We start from the raw sequence: 12,997 nt of genomic DNA on the forward strand, positions 1-12,997 counted from the left end.
GGTTATTCTTACTGACTACAGTAGAATGCAAGAAGAGAGAGAAACTAAAGAAAGAACTGTTAAATATATAGCAGGCAGGAATTGCTAGGTTTGAAATAACCGTTTCTCCTTCCTCACCTCTTCATATGGCAAAATACATGGCTTCCAAGTGAAGATGAAATCCAGAGTCCTGTCATGAAACACGGCCCAAAGGTGAAGTCAGGGGTGTGACTATAAAACTCTTTGTTAAGACCTCAGGAAGTTTTAAGGTGTTGCTTCATTGACCCTTTCAAGCATACAGAAGACCTGAAAACCATCAGGATGTTCTCAGACAGCAGCTTTGGAGACACTGAGGTAGAGAAGGGCTAAATAAGATTTGTGGGTGTGGCTTTTGCCAAATAGAGTTGGTTATAAATTGATTCATAAGATGCCTACAAAAAAATTTTTTTTTTTTAAGAATTATAATCAGCTTAGACCAAGAGGGACATTCAGGCCTTTGAATTCCCAAAGGGCACAAAGCAGTCTAAGAGAACTACTTGGCTGCAAAAATGGACTACTTTTAGTGGAAAAGGAAAAATGACTCAAAGGGTGGAATCGAGTCCAGCGATGGTGAACAACTTCAGGAAGGAAGACCGGGTCCTAATCAGGGAACTGGCAACACACACTCAGGTGGATTTCAGAACAGCTGTGAACCAGGGGCTGCCGTGTGCTTCCCATTTTTCTCCCTTTTGAACAAAAGTGTCTATAGCTAGACATGTCATCGTGTATTGAGTGTGGTGGGCAGATGGCTTGTCTCTTGATTCACAGGTCTTCAGATTGGGAGAAGCTGCACACAGGGGACAGGACCCAAGGAGCCTCAGCCACCCCTGGCCCTGATTTACGTGTCCAGATCATGGACCTCAAGCCTGATGCTACTGTAGGTACAATGTTTTAGGGATCTAGAGAGAGGCGAGTGAGTATATCTTACATGTAGGGGGAAATGTAAATAATTCATGTTCAATGGGCAGATTGTGAGGTCTTAAAACATGTCCACAAATTCTTTGATATTCTTGCCAACAAAAGATGCAGCCTAATTCCCATTCCCTTGGAAGTGGCTGGCCTCAGTGACTTGCTTCTAACAAACAGAACGTGGCAGAAGCAATCCTGTATGACTTCCCAGATGATCACAAAAGAAGAGGCAGCTTTTGCCTTGTTTCTTTTCTCTTGGCATGTTTGCCTTTGGAATCCAGCCACCACTGTGGTAGGCGGCCAAGCAGCCACAGGGAAGGGCCGTGTGGAGGTGTTCTGGCCACAGCCCAGCTGCTGTCCTGGCTCCCAGCCAGCATCACCTGGCAACCTGTGAGTAAGCGAGTTTGCAGATGGTCCCAGCCACCAGTCTCAAGCCACCCCAGATATGCCCTGGGAAGCAAAGACAAACTGTCCCTGCCAAGCCCTGCCCAAATTACAAATTCACGAGAAAAATAAATGCAATCATTGTTTTAAGGCATTAAGTTTTGGGGTGGTTTGTCACGTGGCAAGAGATAATGGGATGTTGATGTGTAAATGGTTACTAGAAATATCCACATATGTAAATACAACCTTGCAACAGTTACAAGGTTTTAGGCATTATAAACTACAATTTCTTTATGGTCCTCAGCTTTATCACCTACTAATTGTGAGACCTTTAGTAAGTCAGTCTCCTGAGCATCAGTTTCTGCAACTGTAAAATGGAGATGAAAATACTTGTCTTAAAAAAAATCATTTATGAAGATTATATAGCAACAAAGTAAATGATGATATGTTATTATAGGTTATAAAACTAGAGTCAAATGATTGCAACTGTAAAAATGTGCAGATGAGAAATAGATGGATTAGGTTAGTAGGCTTAAAAGTCATTTTTCCTTCCATTTTCCAAATTTCCATAAGATTATTTACTTCAGTAATAATAATTTTTTTAAAAAGTATTTTCAAAAATCCCACTGTGCACTCCCAGCCCAAACCCAGGGAGTCAGTCAGTGGTTATTTCTTCTCAACCTCCCTGCCAGTTAAATCAGGTAAATGGTTAGGAAGAGGAACAGGGACAAAATGGCTTCTCGTCCCTTAGAGTTTGGCGGTCAATAGAGGATTGACTCCAGAACCCAGATTTCTTACCTCCCCAGTTAGTGTGCCATTTCTTCCACCTGTAACCTCAGTACTACTTTAATCTATGTGGGCTAAGCATTAGAACCAGTGCCACATGAGATGCCCTGTATTTAAATAACTGGCAGTCCCAGCCATCTGAGCTTAGAGGCATGTAATCCAATGATCAGGGGAGCCTGTCAAAATGCATATGGTGGGGGCTTCCCTGGTGGTGCAGTGGTTAAGAATCCGCCTGCCAATGCAGGGGACACAGTTTCGATCCCTGGTCCGGGAAGATCCCACATGCCCCGGGGCAACTAAGCCCGTGCACCACAACTACTGAGCCTGCGCTCTAGACCCCGCAGACCACAACTACTGAAGCCCGTGGGCTTAGAGCTGGGCTCTGCAACAAGAGAAGCCACCGCAGTGAGAAACCCGTGCACTGCAATAAAAACCCAATGCAGCCAAAAAAAAAAAAAATCAGATGAGTTAATTGGGTAGGAAACACTTGTAAAAAAAAAAATGCATATGGTGGAGTCTGCCTCCACCATATAATACCTGGGGTCTTTGCAGATTAAGTAATGATTCTGAGAGAAAATCATCCTGAATTACAAGGGTGCACCCTAAATCCAATGACACAGACAGAGAGCACAAGGACATGTGAAGGTGGAAACAGAGTCTGGAGTTATGTAGCCACAAACCAAGAAACGTCTGGAGCCACTAGACGCTGGAAGAGTCAGGGAACGGATTCTTCCTTAGACCCCAGAGGGAGGACAACCCTGAGGACACCTTGATTATAGCTTCTAGCTCTCAGAACTGTGAGAGAATAAATTTCTGTTATTTTAAGACACCACATTTGTGGTAATTTGTTATGGTAGCCGTAGGAAAGTAATGCAATGGATGAATCTCACAAACCATAACATTGAAGGAAAACAGATTCAAGTTACAGGAAAAAAAACACTTAAATGAAGTTTTTAAAACATGAAAACTGATGCTTTATAATACTTACAGATACATATATATTGACAAAACCATAAAGAAGCAAATGGGAATGACAAACACCAAATTTAGGGGAGTGGAAGTTGTGAAGTGATGGGAAGGAAGGGGACACAATGGAGTTTCACGGAGGGCTTCACCTGTGCTGATAACATCGTGTTTCTTAAGCTGGGTACTGCAGTCAGGCATGATCAATTTCATATTTTTATGTTGTTGTGTAGGACTTAACTATTTAATAATAATTAAATTTTAAATAAAATTTAAAAGGAAAAGGAAAAACGACAAGAAGGAAAGTCGATGATGGCACCTTGAAGGCGGGGGCTTCTTTCTTGGATAACACATGACCTTTCAAATGTCAGCCAGGACTTGATTTGGTGCATATGTATCTTCAGATACTTAATAAACAGATGAAAATCACTTCGTTAACGTTCAGTGTTCTCATGTCGTTTATAAATAATTCCAATAGTAACCTTTTTCACTGGAAAAACACCTGTACAGTGTCGACTCTGATTACTCCCTGTGGATACTGTTTAGCTAAAAATTAATATATCATACTTTCTAGAATGACAGACTGTGGGCTGGAATAAGAGAAAACAGTAATTTATAAGATGGAGTAATTATTGGAGGATCCAGGTACTATTTACTGACTTTCTTCTTTGTTCTCAAGCCAACAAAATTATTGAGTCCACATTCCGAGTCCTTTATTGGCCTTAATCTTAGGTTGTCTATCAAAAGCAATAGTGTTGTGGATTAATAAACACCACAAATCCATAATAAACCACACAGGCCCTTTGTCTTCCAAGGTAATAAGTGAGCTCAGCTGAAGCATTATCAAAGTGTCACCAACTAGCTGGGCTGTGGAGCCCTTGCTCCCTTGGGTGGCTGAGGCCGCCTCCCTGGCTGTGCTATCTGGACTGTCCACGAGGTGGCAGCAACTGCATGGCTGTCAACCAGCCAAGGCCGCCATTGACTACCTCACCACCAACAGGGCGGTTGTAGTTTGTCAGATTTGGTTGTTTCTTTTAGTGCTGGGATTTAGAAAAGCATTGTGACCATTTCCAATTAAAAATTATTCAGGTTTAATCACAAATAACATAAACAATAGTTTGACATCTAGTATAAACAGCCTCACCTTGTTTTCTTTCCTTTTTTTTCTTTTTCTCAATATACTTGGTGAAATGCTTTACTATTTTAAAACCACGCCTATTTCCCAAGGTGTACCAGTCATGTGAATAATTTCACATAATAAGACATACATTTATATTGTGAAGGTACAGTGGAAGTCAACAGCTAAAATATTCAGAGAAAGAGTCTTTCAAACAATTTGCATTTTACAAAGGGCAGAGTCATTTGACAGCAGGTAAATTACAGCTGGTTCCAGTGGCCTCTTCTTGTAGGACACTATTGCTAAAATCCAGATTCAGCTAGGAAATGTCACACCAAGTCTCTAGCTTTCTTAGTCTTACATTGCCAGATACGGAAGCTCTGAACCCCTTAGCACCTAAGCCCCAAAGTGTTAACAAATTAAGCTCAGACGCTAGTCCAGCCATGGCCCTCTGCTTTGGTGGGGAAGATTCTTTTTCTGTTAGGGTTGGTGCAGCCAAAAATGAAACCAAAGCCGAGATTAAAGCATCACAAGCTTTATTCAATGGCCAGAGAATGGAGAAGTGGGAATTTAGTAGTCTCACCCACCTGGGGAGAGGGATTTGATTTTAAAGAGTGAAGACAGAGGGAGAAGTGAGGCTGATGATGGGGAGGCATATGCATTAGTTTTCCAGGAAAGGGACAGGGCTTTCTGAGGGAGTGGGGTGACACCCTCTTTTTATCCTTTTTTTGGTCCTTGACTTCCAGTTATGGTCACCAGTAAGTGTGTCATTTAATATGCTAATGTAGTAAAATCAGCAAATAATGAGACTCAAGGTCTGTTGGAGGTCAGATTCGTTGCCATCTTGGTTCCAGCTGGTTCCATCTGGTTTTTGTTTTTCCCTTCCTATAGCTTCCTTTCTTATCTTCAGACTCTGTGATTTAAAGATTTATATTAACTCCTGTTAAAGTTGGGGATTGGTGAGTTTTGAGCAAGGATCTGGTGCCAGCTCTGGCAACAAAATGATGATTTTAAGAGTGGTCCTCAGAAATTTCTGAGCTGACACTGCCTAATTTTCAAAGCAGTGTAAAGAAAGACTCTTGCACATCCCTCAGTTATAAACATTCTAAGTATGCTTAAGATGTATAAAGAAAAAGAACGAATGAACTAGAAAAATGCCTTCTCGGGCTTCCCTGGTGGCGCAGTGGTTGAGAGTCCGCCTGCCAATGCAGGGGACATGGGTTCGAGCCCTGGTCTGGGAAGATCCCACATGCCGTGGAGCAACTGGGCCCGTGAGCCACAACTACTGAGCCTGCTCATCTGGAGCCTGTGCTCCGCAACAAGAGAGGCCGCAATAGTGAGAGGCCCACGCACCGCAATGAAGAGTGGCCCCCGCTCACCGCAACTAAAGAAAGCCCTTGCACAGAAACGAAGACCCAACACAGCAAAAATAAATTAATTAATAAAAAAAAAAAAAGAAAAGTGCCTTCTCTAAACTGAACATAAATGTGGAACACTAGGAGCAATGGGATGACAGGAAGGACACTGGCTTTGCTTCTGGGAACACAGATTTGAGCCCTCTCCCAAAGGAACTGTGGGATCTGAGCTATCCCCTCTGTGTAATGGACTTAATACCTCTCCTACTGACCTCCTGGGTTATTGTGAGACTCACAGGGAACAAATAGTCTAGATGCTCAATAACTGTTTGTTAAATATTGTTAAATAAAATGATGGTGGAGGAACTTCCCGGCAGTCCAGTGGTTATAGGACCCAGCACTCTCACTGCTGGGGCCCGGGTTCAAGCCCTGGTCAGGGAAATAAGGTCCCTCCAGCTGTGCGCATGGCCAAAAAAATAAATAAATAAAACTAAATGATGGTGGGAGGACTTTAAAAACTGTACTTTCATAAACAACCCAAAATATATAACCATTGGGTTTTATAACTAAAACAGACAATGTAGGAATCGTTTTCAGGAATGAACTGACTATTGATATCCTTCCATCCGTACTTAGCAGTGGTTCTCAACTCTGAGAAGCTTTTTAAAATTCCCAGTGCCCAGGGTTTTTTGCGGTTTTTTGCGGGGGGGGGGCGGGGAACCAGACCTTGTTTTTGTACTGTTGTTTGGTTGGCTGGTTGGTTGAAGCTCCCCAGGTGATAATAACATGTAGCCAGGATTGAGACCTATGGCTCTAGTGCAAGAGTCAGTGTCATTTTGAATATTGGCTATAATTGATTCATAGTAGAAATGAGTTTCTATTTGATAAAAATTTCTACCACTTACGGCCAGAAATACAGGGTTGTGTCTTGATCACTTTTTTTGGTTATAACACTCTTTCTCTTTGTACAAAATAAAAATTGCTTTGATGCAGAAAATGTGAAAAGTACAGTGAAAATAAAACAAAAAATCACTCTAAATCTGTAACCACTGTTAACACATGTCCTTGCAGTTCTTTTTCCTTGTGCGTATATGTGTGTTTAAAACATAACAATGGTATCAGGCCATGTTTTGTAGCCAGCTTTGTTCACTCAGGAATACAATGCGGACATTTTCCCATGCCAGTAAACTTTCTTCTGTGACATGGTTTTTAATGGCTACTTTGCAGCCATAATTTCTTTAATCTCTTATTGTTTAACATTAGATTCTTTTCAATTATTCTATTGTTATAAAAAATATCGCAACGAATTCCTATAACATGTTTTTTTGCACAATGCCCTGATAATTTCTTTGAATAATTACCCCACCTTTCATCTCTACTCCTGACCAGTTTGGGCAGGCTTTTCGATGAATCAGCGAAGATGAGCTTCTTGGAAGTGCTGACACCAGTGGCCTATCTCCACATTCTACAAGTGCCTCCAGAATAGCTGGATCTCTTAGCCAATACTGTCAGGGCAGCTCAAAATTAGCCAGACATTCAACACATCAGTGGTTCTCAAGGTTTAATGTGCCTACGAATCACCTGGCAAATGCAGAGCCTGTCAGTATGCAGATCTGGAGTGGAGGCCGAGATTCTGATTGTCAGACAGGCTCCCAGGTGATGCTGCGGCTGGTCAGTGGACCACACTTGAAGAGCAAAGACAAAGGTTACATTCCCCACTACTGAGGACACCTGTGTCTCCTCTTTCCCAGTTACCTAAAACATGATGACTTCACAAATAAAGGGTAGGGTTGAAGTGAGTATCTACTTTCAATACTGTAATGTGTTGATTCAAGCCAGTTCTTGGACCTTGCTTTTGAAAGAAAAAATTCTTTGTTCGTGATTTTTAGTGCTCTAATTTCCAGGTGACTATTAGGCAGCTTTTCTTTCAATGTTAGTCATTATATGAAAGAGAAAATTCAAGGTCTTATAGGTGGGACTGATGACATACAATGGATCCCAAGAGTGACTAAGGCAGCATACCCTTTTGTCCACTCATTATAGGAATCTTTCCACCTTCATGGGTGGCTTATCTTGGAAACATGAAGTGTAAAGAACATGCTTCATGGTTGATGGGATTTTCCAGGAACCATGACTTTTTTTTTTAACCAGAAAAAACTAAGCAAATGCTTCACAGTTTTTGTTTTAACAAGGTGAACTAAGCTACCATCTACTTTTTTTTCTTTTAATTTATTTTTATTTATTTATTTATTTATGGCTGTGTTGGGTCTTCGCTGCTGCGCTCGGGCTTTCTCTGGTTGTGGTGAGCAGGGGCTACTCTTTGCTGCGGTGTAGAGGCTTCTCATTGTGGTGGCTTCTCTTGTTGTGGAGCATGGGTTCTAGGTGCGTGGGCTTCAGTAGTTGTGGTGTGTGGGCTCAGCAGTTGTGGCTCGCAGGCTCTAGAGCGCAGGCTCAGTAGTTGTAGTGCACAGGCTTAGTTGCTCCGTGGCATGTGGGATCTTCCCAGACCAGGGATTGAACCCATGTTCCCTGAATTGGCAGGTGGATTCTTAACCACTGGGCCACCAGGGAAGTCCTCAACATCTACTTTGAACATTGACAACACTTAGCATTTAAACAACTTTTATTACAAAAGAACAATGCATGTTCATTGTAAGAAATTTGGACAAGTTAAAAAGTAGAAAAAAAAATTACCCCTAAATCCCATCACTCAGAGATAACCGTTGATAAAAATCTATGGATATTACAAACATGCTCAAGTACCTCAGCAAGTTAGGAAAACCCTCATTTCCTCTCTGGTTCATACAACCCCTCCAGATACAAATCCTGTCCATTTTTTCTGCTCCTTATCCTAGGAGGTGGGGACAGTAAATCCGAGACACTTAAGAACTATTTCTTCTTCACATCCTTCGTCAATCATATTAAATGTTTTATTTGGGGAAAATGATGATTAGGTCATCTAAAATTTTATGATACATATTTTCATAGTGAAAAATTTCCACTTGTTCTTACAAGTGGAAATTCAATTGTTTAATGATTTTAGCTTTTTTCCAACATCAGTTGAGCAACCCTTCCTTGAGTCAGCTGCCCATACTATGACAAGCTAATTAACTACATTAACCCCTGCATGTCAGCTCACATACTGTATTCAGTCACTTAAAATATCATAGGGTGCTGCAGAATAATTACTAGAACTACGATTTGATCAGTGTTTCAGAGTTTACAATAGGTCCATATACAGACATTTCACATGTACTTTATTGTGTTGTCACCATAGCAACTCTATGAAACATTAGTTTTATTTCTGTTTATAAGTGACAAAACTGAGGCTCAAAGATGATAAGTGATTTGGTAAAAAAATCTCATGTTCAGGGAGTGGCAGAATAAAGAAAATGTTACCCTTTTTGACTTTCTGCTACTGACCAACTCTTGTCCTTAATTTCCTTATTAAAATGTTGCAGAATAAAAAAGCCTTCATGTAAAAATATAAGACAAATATGCAGGTGTTCTTGCTTCCTGCTGTGCTGTAATAAATTCCTTTATCTCTGAAAATAAAATAAAAATGTAAGATATGTATGGGAACTCTATCTTTTCAGTTTTTCTGTAAATCTAAAACTGTTCTAAAAAAGTTTATTTAAATGTAAAAAAAGATAATCTTATAAAATAACATACATCAATCAGAATATCTTTTATATAAATAGTTCTTTCCTAATCTCCATTTCTGCCTTCACTGCCTTACAATCCTGTGGTGTCCTGTAACCACAGACCGCTGGCCCTCTTGACATTGAAGACTAGACTGCTGAGATTTTCCAGCCAAGAGACCACATTCCGCATAATCCAGAGGCTGTCATTATAATGAAGTGTTTTTTCCAGTGTGGCCAAAGACACATTTCCCTTCTAGGTTTCTAATTCTTTCAGTCTCAGAAATGTGCTGGCATCCACAAATTAAATTTCACTCCTTTGGAAGATGAGCATTACTAGGGATGATTGCCTTAGAACACTGGGTGTATTTCAGATCCCAATTCAACAAGCAGGTGACTCTCGCCTTCCAAGAGCCCATGTCATTGCCTCAGGCTTCTCTGGAACTTCGCAACTATTACTGGCCAGCAACTCTTCTGTTAGAAGTGGGGCCCTAGCACAAGATGAGGTCACTTTACCTGCCTGCTGGCGTTACACTTATAGTCGCCATTCTTTTAGGAGTTAAACAAAATCTAAGTGCTCAGCAACCCCTTTTTGTTCAAGAGGACTCCATCTTTTTCCTTTCCATCTTTTGTCTTCCAAGGGTGGATCTGCCAGACAGATTCTTCGGGCATTTGGAAAATTGAATTTGGAGGAAAGACTGAGGCCAAGAAGCACCCAGGCTAATGGTGGTAGAGAAATTTCTCAGGGAGAAGCCCTGATTCTGGACACATGGCCTTCCAGAATTTCTAGCTTCCTTCACAGCTAGGTGTGGCCATATGGTGTGGCCATATGACTTAAGTTCTGGCCAATGGGATGTGAGCCAAAGTAATGTATGCAACTTCTGGGTTAAGCCTTTAAGAGGAAGGGGTGTGTCTTCCCTTCTTTCCCTCTTTCTCCTAGCAGGAATACGGGTGGGGGAACGAACCATCTTGGTTACAAAGAAAGATGATAGAGCAACAAGAGGGAAAAACCTGGGCCCTTGATCACTTTGCAAAGGAAAGCCACTATACTTCCACATGAGAGAGAAATAAACTTCTAACATGTTAAAGCCATTGGATACCATTTCTTACCTGCCTGAATAGATTTTCTCCCAATGTCAATGTCAGTGTCAGCCCGTGGGGTGCATCTTTCAGGCTCTGGGCCCTCCCAGCGCCCCCTGCCCCACTGTAATGAACTAGGGCAGGTTTAGGGTGCTGCAAGGTACGATTTGTTCTGTACTTTCTTTCTCTACTCTCTCTCTCTCCTGTGGTTCTTAGATAAGTTCTCTTTGAAAAGCATTACACAGTGTTCTTTCTCTCACTCTGTTCTCTGCTCTAAGCTTTCAGTCAATCAATCAATCTTTCTCACTCTCTGTAAGGCTGTGTTATTAAGCTCACCACCTTTGTGCTGCTGGCCTCTATTAAGGCTGCAGTTCTGTTGTTCTACTGCTCATTCCCAGCTGACTTGTTGCACGGTAGAATGGGGCAGTTTATCGCCTTCAGAAAACCCTACCACCACTTACATAGTAAAAGGACAGGCTCTCTCACATAAAACCACTGCGAAGATTACTTTTCTAAGGAAAACAAACACATTCTCACTGCCATATCTCAGGACACAGCCCCTCTTAGAAGAACTAACTGGATCTCAACTGGATCCAAAGACTGAAATCAGCCCCACCCCATCCCTGAGGGAAAGCTAGCAGGTGCGATGGGTGGAGAGCCATTCACTCAAGCCAGAGAAAACTGTATCTTGAAACAAAACAATTGGTAGTCCAGGCAAGCTGTTGGCGCCAGCAAGATGCTGCAAGAATTACAGTGGCCTCTTTACAGGAAGGCAGAACATGGCATTGGGAAATCCAGGAGCAAGCTGTATTTGGAGAACTCAGCTTGTAGTTGGTATTTGGGAAGTCTGTCAGCAGATAGCAGGACTCCAGGCAACAGGCAGAAGTTTAAGGACAGGACTTCAGGCCCTAGAATAGTGATTCTCAACTGGAGGCGATTTTGTCTCTCCAAGGAATATGTGGCAATGTCTGGAGACATCTTTAATTGTTATAATTGGGAGATGCTAATGGCATCTAATGAGCAGAAGCCAGAGATGCTGCTAAACATTCTACAATGCATAGAGCAGCCCCTACACACAGACACACACAATAGAAAATCATCCAGCATAAATGCCAATAGTACCAATGTGGAGAAACCCTGCCCTAGACACTAACATTTACAGGACATGGCCCCTATCTCAGGAATGTCAGGGGTTCTGAGCTGTCTGCCAAGACACAGGCTCGAGAAGGAAAGTAAGACCTGGCCCTGATTACCAAAGCTAAGCTGCAGGTCAGAGGAGCAGGACTGAATCCCGTTTATCAGATGGGGTCACAATGTCACAACCAGAACTAGGAGTGAAGTAAATTAATCCCCAATCCACAGGGTATCCCACTAGAACAGTTTAAATTCCTCTAGGAATCCAGGAAGATTGTTCTATAGCAGGATTCTCAACCTGGTTCTATAAATCTTTTGGAGGCAGGGGAAGATCTAAGCACAAAGATAAGGGGATCTTGACCTTCCTCAAATTATATGCAAAATTATGTATTTTTGCATTTTCCTGGGGTAAGGATCCAAAGCTGCTCTCAGGTTCTAAAAGTGGGAATAAGATGCAAAAAAGGTCAAAACTACTGCTAAGCCTAAGGTATCAGGATGAACCTGGCAGGAGGGGAACATGTAGTCTTAAGTAAAGGAAGAATAATTAAACACGTACTGTTTTACCAGGTACTGTTCTGTTGCCTAACTTGGATTAACTCATTTAATCCTCATAACAATCTTATAAAGCAGACACTTTTTCTTTTCTTTTTTTTTTTTGTGGTACGCGGGCCTCTCACTGCTGTGGCCTCTCCCGTTGTGGAGCACAGGCTCCGGACGCGCAGGCTCAGCGGCCATGGCTCATGGGCCCAGCCGCTCCGCGGCACGTGGGATCCTCCCAGACCGGGGCACGAACCCGTGTCCCCTGCATCGACAGGCGGACTCGCAACCACTGCGCCACCAGGGAAGCCCAAGCAGACACTTTTTCAATCCCATTTTATAGATGAAGAAACCAAGGCTAAACTTTCTCTGAGGCAATGCTTACCAACCTTTTTCCCATAGTGGCATACACGCAAAAGCTATTATATAGAAAAATTGTGAGTATTCATAAGAAAGTTTAGTAAGGTTGCCATAAATAAGATCAGTCGACAAAATAAAATTGCACATCTATATTTTAGCAACAAATAATTAGAAAACACAATTAAAAGAAAGATGCTAATTGTAATGGCAACAAATTATAAGACACCTTGGAATAAATCCAACAAAACATGTGCAAGATCTTTATGGAGAAATCAGAAAACTTCAGTGATATACATCAAAGGTACAGTGGGGTAGAGGGATGAGGATGCTCATGACCAGAGGCAATTGGTCCAGGGGCTCCTGCAGCCCATGTCCACTTCTCACCTATCTGCCTTGGCCTCGTCAGGGCTGAGGGTTTAAAAACCCTGAAGCCCATTCAGAACACATCAGTTTGCTTACATGGCCCACCAGATAGGAAACTCTGCTATTACCATTAAAGAAATTTAATTAGTAGTAACAAATTTTGCAACAAAGAAAATGCTAAGCCTAGTTATTTCTAAAGGCAAGAACAGCCAAATATTCGAGATGGTTCCAATCATACATGAAATCTTGCAGAACAGAAAAAAAAAGGGGGAATAGCGTCCAGCTCATTAACTGAGGCTAGCACAACCTTGACACTAAAACCAGACAAGAACTGGAAAAAGAGGTTTTCA

Source organism: Hyperoodon ampullatus (genome assembly GCF_949752795.1).
Source record: "Hyperoodon ampullatus genome assembly, chromosome: 8".
NCBI classification, from domain to species: Eukaryota; Metazoa; Chordata; class Mammalia; order Artiodactyla; family Ziphiidae; genus Hyperoodon; species Hyperoodon ampullatus.